Genomic DNA, 14,065 nt, shown 5'->3' on the forward strand with positions numbered 1-14,065 from the left:
AGGTCAGGAGATCAAGACCATCCTGGCCAACATGGTGAAACCCCATCTCTACTAAAAACACAAAAATTAGCTGGGCTTGGTGGCACATGCCTGTAATCCCAGCTACCTGGGAGGCTGAGGCAGGAGAATCACTTGAACCAGAGTCAGAGGTCACAGTGAGCAGAGATTGTGCCACTGCACTTCAGCCTGGTGACAGAGCGAGACTCCTTCTCAAAAAAAAATAATAAAAATGAAAAAGGGAGTTTCCCTGCACAAGCTCTCTTCTCTTGTCTGCCACCATGTGAGATGTGCCTTTCACCTTCCACCATGATTGTGAAGCCCCCTAGACATGTGGAACTGTGAGTGCATTAAACCTCTTTCTTTTATAAGTTGCCCGGTCTTGGTTATGTCTTTATCAGCAGCATGAAAACAGACTAATACAGCAAATGGGTACCAGTAGAGTGGGGTGTTGCTGAAAACATACCAAAAATGTGGAAACAACTTTGGAACTGGGTAACAGACAGAGGTTGGAACAGTTCAGAGGGCTCAGAAGAAAACAGGAAAATGTGGGTAAGTTTGGACCTTCCTAGGGACCTGTAGAATGACTTTGACAAAAGTGCTGATAGCAATATGATTAAGATCTAAGTTGAGGTGGTCTCAGATGGACATGAGGAACTTGTTGGGAGCTGGAGCAAAGGTGCCTCTTGTTATGTGTTAGCAAAGAGACTGATGGCATTTCTCCCCTGCCCTAGAGATTTGTGGAACTTCGAACTTGAGAAAGATGATGTAGGGTATCTGGTAGAAGAAATTTCTAAGCAGCAAAGCATTCAAGAGGTGACTTGGGTGCTATTTAAGGCATTCAGTTTCAAAAGGGAAACAGATCATAAAAGTTTGGAAAATCTGCAGTCTGACAATGCAATAGAAAAGAAAATCCCACTTTCTGAGGAGAAATTCAAGCCAGCTGCAGAAATCTGCATAAGAAAGGAGGAGCCGAATATTAATCACCAAGACAATGAGGAAAATTTCTCCAGAGCATATCAGAGACTTTGTGGCAGCCCCTTCCATCACAGGCCCAGAGGTGTAGGAGGAAAAAGAGGTTTCATGAACTGGGCTGAGGACCCCCATGCTGTGTGCAGCCTAGGGACTTGGTGCCCTGCATCCCAGCCAATCCAGCAGTGGCTGAAAGGGACCAATGTAGAGCTCAGGCCATGGCTTCAGAGGGTGCAAGCTTCAAGCCATGGCAACTTCTACATGGTGTTGAGCCTGTGAGTGCACAGAAGTCAAGAATTGAGGTTTGGGAACTTCTGCCTAGATTTCAGATGATGTATGGAAATGCCTGGATGCCCTGGCAGAAATTTGCTGCAGGGGTGGTACCCTCATGGAGAACCTCTGCTAGGTCAGTGAAGAAGGGAAATGTGGGGTTGGAGCCCTCACACAGAATCCCTACTGGGGTACTGCCTAGTGGGGCTGTGAGAAGAGGGCCACTGTCCTCCATACCCCAAAATGGTAGATCCACTGTCAGCTTGCACCATGTTCCTGGAAAAGCTGCAGATACTCAATGCCAGTCCGTGAAAGCAGCCAGAAGGAGGGAGGCTGTACCCTGCAAAGCCATAGGGGTGGAGCTGCCCAAAACCATGGTAACCCACTTCTTGCATCAGTGTGACCTGGATGTGAGACATGGAGTCAAAGGAGATCATTTTGGAGTGTTAGGATTTAACTGCTCCACTGGATTTTGACTCGCATGGGTCCTTTAGCCCCTTTGTTTTGGCCAATTTGTCCCATTTAGAATGGCTGTATTTACCCAATGCCTGTACCCCAATTGTATTTAGGAAGTAACTAACTTGCTTTTGATTTTACAGGTGCATAGGTGGAAGGGACTTGCCTTGTCTCAGATGAGATGTTGGATGGTGGACTTTTGAGTTAATGCTGAAATAAGTTAAGACTTTGGGGGACTGTTGGGAAGGCATGATTAATTTTGAAATGTGAGGACATGAGGTTTGGGAGGGGACAGGGGCAGAATGATATGGTTTGGCTGTGTTCCTACCCACATCTCATCTTGAATTCCCACGTGTTGTGGGAGGTACCTGATGGGAGGTAACTGAATCATGAGGGTGCGTCTTTCCTGTAATATTCTTATGATAGTTAATAAGTCTCATGAGATCTGATGATTTTAAAAATGGGAGGTTCCCTGCACAAGCCCTCTTCTCTTGTCTGCCACCATGTGAGATGTGCTTTTCATCTTCTGCCATGATTGTGAGGCCTCCCAGTCACATGGAACTGTGAGTGCATTAAACTTCTTTCTTTCGTAAATTGCCCAGGCTTGGTTATGTCTCTATCAGCAGTGTGAAAACAGACTAATTCAGCAGTCATTCAAAGTATCTGTGAAAAACTTTTAAAGACATGGCTAATGATTCACTTTTGAGTGAATAAAACGGAATATAAAACAGTATCTACAGTATATTCCAGTATATATCTGGATATATATTTATATGTATGTGTGTGTATGCATATGTGTATACAGAAAGACTTGTAGAAATGCACCAAAATGTGTATAGTAGTTTTTTCTGGATGGAACTATGGTTAATTTTTTTCTTAATGTTTCAATTTTTTATTTCTTCAATTGATCATGTACTACTTTTATCATTAGGAAAAAATAAGCCTTCAAACAAATTTGGTAACTTCTGTCCTTCCCCCATCCACATCTGAGTCAACAAATGTTAGGAACAGAACTGCATATCTGCAACAGTTCTGGGCTCCACCCTGGAATCTGCTCTTCCTTTGGAAAGCTTTTAGCACTCTGTGGCACTTGCCCAGATCAAATTCATATCTGCTCTCTGCTGCTTCTTACTTGATAGACATTTCTCTCAAGGCAAGACCCCTGAATTATCACAGATTTAAGACTTTACTCCTCCACATCGTGAGCCTTTTATCTGAGCATTAACACAAAGCAGAGAAAAATCAGGCTTTGACATTACTTTATAATCAGGAAGTACCTCAGCCGAAACTTTTTCCTTTAAATTCCAGGTTTCTGTTTATGCAAAACAAATCCATTGCTTGTATAAATCTGAGTTCCACATATCCAGACTACTTAGAAGGAGAGACATCTAAAATTTGTGAGTAAATGCACTGAAGTCTGACCCTATCAAATAAATTTATCATATATATCAACACCTAACCCTTTTGAACCAGAATTAAAGAAATGATATGTAGGGGTACTTCCATCTATTTGGGGAAACATGATATCTTGCAAATCAAGGCTAATTTTATTCACTCTCAGTACAGCTGCTTGATTCCATAAAGGGGGGAAAAAAGCAGATGTTGAATTACAAAGGGAAGAAAACACACTTCCTACAGAAGGGTGCACCTAAATTATATTACCTTCACAGAAAACAAGAGCAGATGCATTGTTAGCATTTGGACAGAGGCCAATATTGGGAAAAAAATAGCTGGTAAGAAAGTCAGTATACAACCTCAAGCATAGAAGAAAAATCACTTAATTTACTTTATTTCAACCAAGTTCTGCCTTAGATTCTATCCCACTGGAATTAAATTCTATGTGGGTCATTATTAGGCTCTTAGTCCCATCCCAGAAACCAGAAGGCATCTGTGGTGGCTGAAGAAAGAGAAAGATGTCTTATATCTCTTTTGTCATGGGTGCAGCAGGCATTTTCACTAATTAAGCCTGACACGGTCTCCTAAACTCTCTGCTTGCATGCCTTGAGTAGGACATGGGGATCTCCCAGGAGGCTGGCAACTCTGGTATCCAGGATCTCACCTCTCTTGGCTCATTTTCATGTCAGGCTAGAGAAGTCCCTCCTTGTCTCACCTTATCTGTGCTATTCTGCTTCTTTCCACAAACCCTATACTCCCTCTCATTCTTTCACAATGAACTGTGAAGGCCCATTATAGACAAGAGCTGAAATCTTAAAACTAGGCTTCCCTTTCCTTGAGGTCAGGAAGGGTTGACTCTTCAAAGTCTCCTGGACGGTAAGAAAATTATTTCAATTTCTATTTCTATGGCAGCAAGTAGAAGATAAAACAAAGCATGAGGTGTCTAAATTGAACAAGTCAGATCGTTCACATTCTGTCCTGTCCACTTTATTTTGTTCAATCTTATGTTTTTACATACTTCACAAGCACACTAGTTCCATGTTATCTGTATCCACACATTCATTTTCCTTCCTTAAACCATTTGCAGGTGTCTGAAGTATACATACCTTCATGCCCCTTCTTTGCTTAACAGTTGAAGCAACTTCAAAAAGAGATATTATTTTATATTTTATCCATATAAATTTTACATTATTTTTGTTATTCTAAAATCTTGATTTCTCACTCCTTCCATTCTCTACTTTCTCTTTTCTTTTTCTAAAAATTGTATATATTTATGGTGTACAACATGATGTTTGGATTATATGTATTAATTAACTCTGGCTTCTTTTGAGCATCTTATGGAAGTAGGAAGTGCTGTCAGGATAAGAGATCTGGTTAGGCAGATGTCTCCCTGCCAGTATTTGTGTCCCAGAATCTTTCCAAAATGCCCCAGAATTCTTCTGTTGTACTCATGGGATCAACTCCCTCGATCCAAGGTAGCAATCAATGGGCCAACAGAGGTATGTGCCTTCTCTTACCCTGACTGTACTGTGCCTTCCTGTAGTAACCCACTGACCTCTCCCTACTCTTAGAATGTTCTCCTTCACTCCTGGGTATACAGGTCTGGGCTGAAAATGCTACAGCTGAGTATTAGCTCCCCTCCCACAAAGCAATTCTCTGCTCAGCCTCAAAAGGCAAACAAATCTCAGCGCTTGAGTGTTTCCAATACACTACTGTCTGCAAAAAGGATGTCATAAATTACATGTTTAAGACTTTGTTGTTTTTCATATTATTTATAACACTAGTTAAGACTACTTTAGCTGCAAGTAACAGAAACCAACTAAAAGCCAGGTGTAGTGGCTCACAGCTGTATTCCCAGCATTTTGGAAGGCCCAGGAAGGAGGATTGCTTGAGGCCAGGAGTTTGAGATCAACCTGAGCAACATAGTGAAACATCACCTCTACAAAAAATTCTTTCAGAAAAATTAGCCAGGCATGGTGGTGTGTGCCTGCAATCATAGCTACTTGGGAGGCTGAGGCAGGAGGATCACTTGAAGTCAGGACATTGAGGCTGCACGGAACCACAATCACGTTACTGCCCTCCAGACTGGGTGACAGAAGGAGACCCTACATTAAAAAAAATAATAATAAAAAAAATAAATAGTGTGGGGACAGGTGAAGACAGAAGCCAAGAATCAGCAAACACCCATTAATCTCTTTCATTCCCTTCTCGGCTTTGTCACTGTATCTAATGACTTCTTGTGTCTTGGCACAGCTTGTTTTTCACTTTTTCACTCACAGAAGCTCTTATTTACAGAAGTTGTGGGGTTTTTTTCTTCTGTTTTTGGCTGCTGTTGTTTGTATTAACAGAATCTAAATAGTAATTTTTAAAGATTCTTGCTTAAATACCACATTATTCAGAAGCATTTGATGTGCTGAATCAAGAAGAGTTCAAATTTGGAATCTTAAATAATTTGTTCCATTTTTCACCAAAACTTTTAGAAATGAAAACTGAAAAAACAAACAAATCCTCAAATGCAGCAGCAATAGGCTTGGATTTGTTTCTTCCACCCATACTGAATTCTGAACAAAGAACACGCGATTATACAGGCCAACTCCACAGTGCTTTCATAGAGATGACCGATTTCACCATTATTAAATGGCATAAAGAAGTGAAATGATCTAACTAAACAGGGGAAACATAGCTTTGATTGGCACCTCTTATTAGTTCAAGAAATCCAAACAGCGGAATCCGAGGGAAGCCAGCTCTCCATTAAAAGCAAGTCTTCTCCCTCCCAGCTGTTGCCAAGAGAAGAGGAAGATGCCCAGAGCAGGAGGGAGCAGCCTGTTGAGCACTGGAAAAAATCTTCGGGAGGATTATTTTTCTTCCTCACATTCAATTACTGTGTTCCCAGGCCTCTTTTTGTTTCTTTACACAACCATCTCAGAACGTGAAATTTGCTTAGGGGTCTGGAATTTAAATTTACCCCTGAATATCCCAATAAGCTCTTCCTGGGCTGAGCTGTAGAGAGCCTGCTGCAGCACAGGGCTTGGTGCAAAGCAATAATGAGGATGCATCTTATGAACATTAATTGGAGGAAAACACAGAGTAAGATGATTTATGTGAACAGAGAAGACAAGGAGAGAGAATCTACACTGTGCTATTGTGTGAAGAGACCAAGGGCATGATTTAGAAACCAAGGTTGAAATGCAGCCTGAAAGGGCTTCCACCCAAACTCCTGAGGGCAGCTTTAAGGCCACATCATTCGTCCTTTTCCACTTAAGTGTCACATTCAAGCAGTTTCTTTGCATCCTGTGCAATGTTATGAAATAGAAAAGGCTATATTTCACAAATTTAAACTTCAAATACCTTTTGAAAGATTCTAAACTAATGTATATTAGATGTTTCTATCAACTCCCATTTTCTGTTCATGCACTCGAGGTTTTCATGGCAAGTGCTTACAGACTTCTCAACATACAAGCTGTTCTCTCTGAGCCACGTTGCAGGTGGGAGGCTGCTTAGCCAGTGGTTAGGTCTGTAGGCTCTGCAACAGGACTGCCTGATTCACCGGCCCAGATCCTTCATTTAACCAAGGTAATATATCTGAACTTTCTGTGTGATAGTCATGTCATCTTAAAAGTGGGAACAATAGTAGTGCCCAATTCACAGGATCAAATGAATTAAACAATAATTTCTTAGACAAGTACCTAGCTAGCATACTAAAAGCTTGTGATGATCTTGGATAGTGCTATTATAATGCTTATAAGATTAATGGGAGTTTGACATCTCTGAGGAAAATTTAAAGCCTAGATAGTGCAGAAAAAAAATTGGATCTTGATTTTGAAGCTAAAGATGGCCTTTCACAAGTTACTCTGCAGCACAACCTGGTCAGATTAATATTTGAACTACCTTCAGGGCCATCTTAAAGAAAGCAGGAACTCTTGTCCTGCTTTCAAAGTCACTGTATTTTAGCAAAACAAACATCTTGGCTTTCTGCCTTCAATGGCCCCTACTTCTTGTAGCCTTGAAAGACAGAGGAAGCATGCCTTTCACCAAGTCATCTTGGGTCTCTTGCCTCAACAACTCAGTTCTGCAGCTGGTCACAAGCCTACTATTTTTTTCCTCGCTTTCTTAGCGAAAAGGTATCTGCTGTGCTGATAGCCTATAAAATTTCAATTTCCTTCAGTATTCAAATACTTCAGGCTTTCAAGACTATAAATGACATGTTTTTAAAAACAGAAATTCAGAAAGCATCAAGTTACTGTATCCAAAAAGAAGGAGCTCCAAACACCCGTAGTTATCCAAAAACCAATAGATTCTAGATTTGAAAGGTCTCTGCCTTTTACAGCATAGAATTAATGAAGGAGTATTTTCATGAGTTAGGAAGCCATGTGACATGTAAATTCAGTAAGAGTAAATACCAGAGAAGGACTTTGGAGTAAATCCACAGAATCTCCACATGAAAAACCTGAAACCATGAGAGAAAATGATATTTATTAAGATTTGCATCTTGGTCATGAAATATGAAATTTAATTTCTTTTTTTTTTTTTTTTTTTTTTTTTTTTGAGACGGAGTCTCGCTCTGCCGCCCAGGCTGGAGTGCAGTGGCCGGATCTCAGCTCACTGCAAGCTCCGCCTCCCGGGTTTACGCCATTCTCCTGCCTCAGCCTCCCGAGTAGCTGGGACTACAGGCGCCCGCCACCTCGCCCGGCTAGTTTTTTGTATTTTTTAGTAGAGACGGGGTTTCACCATGTTAGCCAGGATGGTCTCGATCTCCCGACCTCGTGATCCGCCCGTCTCGGCCTCCCAAAGTGCTGGGATTACAGGCTTGAGCCACCGCGCCCGGCCATGAAATTTAATTTCTAACATAATAAAATAAACTTTTTTACATTATACTAAAATTTTTTAAAATTTCAGTTATGCACAGGCAAGAACTTAAAGAGAACAGATAAAAGTGAAAACATTAATATTTTCGAGGGAAAGATTTTAAGAGGACAGTTTTCTGCTTTTTGTTAGATTTTGTCAGATTTGGACAATAAATTTTAAAAACAAAACTATAGGAAAATATTGTTTTCTTCTTATTAAGTTGAATGTTGCCTAAGGCATTCCATTATAAAGAATTGAATTTACCTTTAATTATAAACATTTTAATGACGATCATTAAAACCATTCTAATTGAAAACAGAACTAAGAACTTGAAATAGTACTGAAGAGTTCAAAAAGTACCCTCATAAGAGTTAAATTTAGCTCATTATTTTAGTGGGAATTTTTTAGGCTGCAAGTACCTCCAGGACTCTAGCCATTCGAGAAAAAAAGTGGCCTGTCAAAAGTAGAAGTGCATCTTAATTGCTTCAGGAATAGAAATAACTTATAAAATAAACATCTTTGGTTCCCAGCTATTAACATTGAAACATCTATTTTAAATGCTGTAAATTGCCATGTCATTGGTCAAAGCTGTTATTGTCAGTAAATAAACATTGAGAATAAATACAATATATTAAGACTTCAGAAATATCAGTCCACTCAAAAGCATGGGAATCAGCAAGAGATAAATCATACATCCATAAAGAAAAGTGATTTTGTCTCTTTCTCTTACATTGAAATGAGCCTTCAGCCCTGGACTTCTTTCTCAACCACGTAGTAATGTCTTATATCAGAGTCTTCAAGCCTGCCAAGGATGAATGGGAAGATTAGTGAAAATATGTGATTACTAAATAAATTAGAATGAGTGCTATCCATTGAATATTATCAGCATGTTATTGCCATAACTGCAATTGTCAGTGTTGCACTGCAAAGACAGTACCAGCTCTATCTGGGGACTCAGGTAGACCTTACAGCTGAGTTGGAAAGTGGGTTTCCTCCCATATACCAGTACCCCAGATGATGGTTGCTGGAGGACTCTGTTGAGAGGAATTGTGAGGTCACCTCCATAATTAATTGGTGATGCTTGCCACGAGCATGAGGGAGCTGTGTATATGTAGTGGAGGGAGGTGTAACTATGGCTTAAGGGCACATAAGGAGAAGGCGACATCTCCTTCAACCAATGCCTACCTACAGTTCCCCCAATGTACCCTGTTCTTTATCATCTTTGTGCCTTCGCTTGTGCTATTTCCTTTGCCTGATACATCCTCCTGGGTCTGGCTTCACTGCTGAGTAGGTCTGTGAATTCCAGGTAAAAATGGAAATGTGAGTAGAGACACACAATTCTTCCATTTCTGATCCAGTTCAAAACACTTAAGGAAATGAAAACACAGGGACAAAGCATATATCAGCACTGGAAATGAGACTTCGAATGACCAGGAATTTCATCTGGTATATAACTGTCAGATACAAAAGTAAGATGGGTCCAGATTGAAGGACAGCACAGAGTCTGAATATGCAACTCATCACGCTACTTAGTGTGATTTTTCAGATGATTAGTTAGAAAAAAAGCCTTACATGTCACTCCTTGGTTGGAAAGGCAAAAGCAGGCTATGCAAGAGATGAGAGAGGTTGGAGAGACATTTCAGTGTGTCTTGTTCATAGTGTTGGATGAGTGGGTGGTTGCAGGGCGGTGGAGGTAACCCAGGCTAAGGGCAGCTCTACTGAGCAAAGAGCCAGCAGTGGAAACGGTTGCACAAAGCAACTAAAGCATAGCTATTATTTGGGCCAAGCTATGTTGAGGGGCTAGGAGCCAAGCAGACTGGATCTGTATCAAACTGTGACACTTGTTTATTTTTCCCCACAGAAAACTTCTTTTTTAAAAATAAAAGTACTATTAAAGTTAAGGAAAAGCAGAAGTGCATAAAATAGAAAGCCCCTCCAATTCCTTGTTTAGCATACACAAGTACCTATGCAATAAACTTTCCAAAGATCATTTTTTCATTGTCTTATATTACTCCAGATATGTTTTGTGAATATGCAAATCTATACTTACATATTTATTTATTTTTCCTTCATGTGGTGTAATATATTCACGTATTTAATAGATGGGTTCATACTATTTTGGAATCTGGTGCTTTTACTCAAAATATTCTTTGGAGAGCTTCCCTTGACAGCACATTTGGATCCTTTTCATGACTGTAGAGTATTTCATTGCATGAATGTGCCATGATATAACTAATTTCTTTTTTTTGTTTGTTTGTTTTTGTTTGTTTTTTTGAGACAGGGTCTCACTCTACTGCCTGGGCTGGAATGCAATTGCGCAATCTCAGCTCACCACCACCTTGACCTCCATGCTCAGATGATCCTCCCACCTCAGCCTCCCAAGTAGCTGGGACTACAGGCACAAGCCACCATCCCCAGCTAATTTTTTTTTTTTTTTTTCCATAGAGACAGGGTTTCGCTGTGTTGCCCAGGATGGTCTCAAACTCCCAGACTCAAACAATCTGACCACCTTGACCTCCCAAATTATTGGAATTACAGGCATGAGCCACCATGCCTGGTCAATCTAAGTAATTTCTAGTTTTTGTATGTTTAAGCTGTTCCCAATGTTTCCTCAAATGTCAACAATGCTGCTGTTGTATGTGTGTGATTATTTCTAATACATGTATACCTAAAAGTAGAGTCGTTTGCTCAAAGAGCATGCACATTTTAAATTGTAATTGATATTGTCAAATTTGTATCCTCATTCACAATATACACAATATAGGAGAGACCTTTTCCCACACCATTGGCAATACAGGAATATCATCAACCTAAATGTTTAATAGCAGAATACTGCTTAAGGTAACTGTCATACCTGTGTGAGGAAATACATGCAGCTATTTAAAATTATGATGTAAAAAATACTAATACAAGAATACACTAATGATGGATTAAGGAAAATAGAAAGATGCAAACAATAATATGTGGTATAATACTGTTATTATAAAAGCTTTCTGAACTTTTGTTTCTTCATTAAGAAAATTAGGATAGTAATGCCCATCCTAATTTGTTAAGAACAAAATAAGATCGGCCGGGAGCGGTGGCTCATGCCTGTAATCCCAGCACTTTGGGAGGCAGAGGTGGGCGGATCACAAGGTCAGGAGATCGAGACCATCCTGGCTAACATGGTGAAAACCCATCTCTACTAAAAATACAAAAAAATTAGCGGGGCGTGGTGGCGGCTGCCTGTAGTCCCAGCTACTTGGGAGGCTGAGGCAGGAGAATGGCGTGAATCCGGGAGGCGGAGCTTGCAGTGAGCTGAGATAGTGCCACTGCACTCCAGCCTAGGCGACAGCGAGACTCCATCTCAAGAACAAAATAAGATCATTTTCATGAAAATAGGTAAACTGTAAAATGTCTGACAAGTATAGAATGCCCTAATTGAAACTAATGCTGCCATTTTCCCAAAAGCTCTATGTCAATGGCATAGCTCAGACCAAACCCACTGGGCTTTGAACATATAAGACCACCCAGAGGCTCAGTCAGTAGAACACAGTTTTCACTCTGTGCACAGGCTGCCTGACAATACTGGCAAATGTGGGGACCCTGAGCACTTCCAGCCACCATATGGAACAATCTGCACAGATTTGCATACTGTGTGAATTTTTTTCCCAAGAGCTCTCAAAGCCTTCTTTTCCTCTCATTTTCAACATACCACTTCTACCTGCTCACCTTTTCCATAGAACTTACCCCTGACAATCCAAATCTGGAATTGTTTTCTCTTTTCTAGCATTCGTCTATACACCTGAACTCTCAGTCACCCAATGCTTTGCACAATTATGTTAACACAGGATGCAAATATGTCAGCTTTGAGTAAGAGAGAGTCAGTCGAAATCTCTGTCCTTCCGGGGTCCCATTTAACCTTTGTAATCTTAGGCTATTTAACCTCTCTGGGTCTTGATCTCTTCATCTGAAAAATGGGGATAATTGAATTTATCTTAGAAGATAATGAATGTAAAATACTTTACACTGTCTGACACAGTATAAGATTGCAATGTGGTGACATTGTTATTATTATTATTTCGACTAGAATATATGCTTCTTATAGGCATTGACTAGATCTTATCCTCACAAGATTCCGTACATAATAGTTATTTCTAAATAAATTTATCTAGATTGATATGTCTTTTATAACTTGACCAAGCATTATTTTATTCAGACAGCAACTTTTTGTGTAGGTTCATAAACTCACAGTAATATGATAAAACATAAAAGATTACAAACGAGAAAGCAAATATTTCTTTGGTGCTACATGGTAGGAGGTGGAAAGTTGAAGTAGGAGGGAACATGTAAAAGAAAAAGAATACATATGCTTCTCAAGAAAAACATGCCCAGACTTAAGACATCATTATCCAGGCCACAGAGTATAAGACAGAGAAAAAAATAACATTTTTACAGCAGAACATAAAACATCAAGGGCTGATATATTTTACGTATATCATAATCATATGTACATATTTAACTTCACAGGAAAAAAAAGCTCAAGTTGAACACTTTGACATTTGTATCATATTATGAATATTTCCCAGATATTGTTCTTCCCTCTCAATCAACTGAGCAAGTGTCATTCAGAGTTTAGGTCTGAACAAAATGTCTGGACTAAAATTTAACTTAATGGTGTCCGAGAGTCTCAAGGCAGTTTGCACTGAGTGAAGCAAAACACCACCTCCGGTCTCCAGGGTTTTTATACTCAGAGGAGAAGTACTGAAGCACACAGTAAAATTTGCGATGAAGGTTCTCAGTTTACAATTAACCCCAAAGACATCCTTTGTTTCATACAGTTCTACTTACATGTTTTTAGCCCAATCACAGAAGAAACAAGTTGCCTGTTATAAAATAACATTCCTCCTTTGTGGCTGGTAACAAGCTGCATCTGGGCAAGGCTGTTAATTGGCAATTTTAAAAACATGTGGGGCCAACAAGGTCTCCTAAGCAGTGATCAACAGACATGATGTATAATGGGAAAGAGAACATTGGGGATTAATAATAGAATGTGTCTATCTTATCATATTTTTAATGAGATGCATTTAAGAGAGTAAACAGCATAAACATTTCGTCTCCTTACTCACAAAAAGCACAAACTATGTTGCAATGCTCTGTACTTAATGTGAAATAAGTTTTGGAATATATAGCATATAAAGTTATTTTAATCCCACTAAATACTTTGATATGAAACTACTCAAGGAATTTAAATTCATTAAGCTTATTGAATTTTTTAGTTTTCTTAGTTAAATGATGTTTTAGATGTAGGGAAAACTAAATTTACAAGTGACTTATATAACAGGATTTCAACACCACGTTGGGTAGGGACTCAATATTTGAGTCCCTAGTTACTAGCCAATAATCAACTGTAAAGAATACAGATGATGCACTCTGGTTACACTCAAAAGCTTCATTCTTCCTAGTAAGGGCTGATAACCTTATGGGGAAGGAGCAGCAGAAAAAAGGAAAGCAGAACCCTTCCACCCCATAAGGAGTCAGTGGTGACACGCAGGCTTAGCATTCCTCATACCACAGTATGCCTGGGTTCAGCTGCTTGGTAACACTGCTGCCAAAAATTTCACAGCCTGAACATGATAATGCCTAGAAAAGTCATAGGATAGGAAAGGTTATACACCCACCATTCAGAGCCATCCTGGCTTACCGAAGGTGTTTGAGTAGATTCTCCTTTCATAGAAAACTCTTGGGAGACAATTATAAAGGAGGAGCCATCTTTCCAACTAGGATCCTTTTGAGCATCTGAATCTATAAAACCTCAGCAGTGGAAGCAAAACACTATCCATTGCCTGAGGGGAAAATTTGGGGTAAGGATGCATTTTTATTTACATTAAACATTTTGAAATTTAAAAATTCATTTCAAATGCATCTAATATTTTCATAATTGATCCACATAAACTTCATTTTGTTCTAAAATTTTTAATGGTAATTTTGAAGGCACATTATACACAAAGCATTTATTTGTGCTAAAATATCTAAAGGAAAATAGATTCAAATCAGAGATCACTATTTTTACACTTATCTATTTCCTGTAGGTTTATTGCTCTACAAGTGAAATTTTATGAAATCACATTTAATATTCATATTTTAAAAC

The sequence above is a fragment of the Macaca thibetana genome, chromosome 4 (assembly GCF_024542745.1).
Source record: "Macaca thibetana thibetana isolate TM-01 chromosome 4, ASM2454274v1, whole genome shotgun sequence".
Lineage (NCBI taxonomy): Eukaryota > Metazoa > Chordata > Mammalia > Primates > Cercopithecidae > Macaca > Macaca thibetana.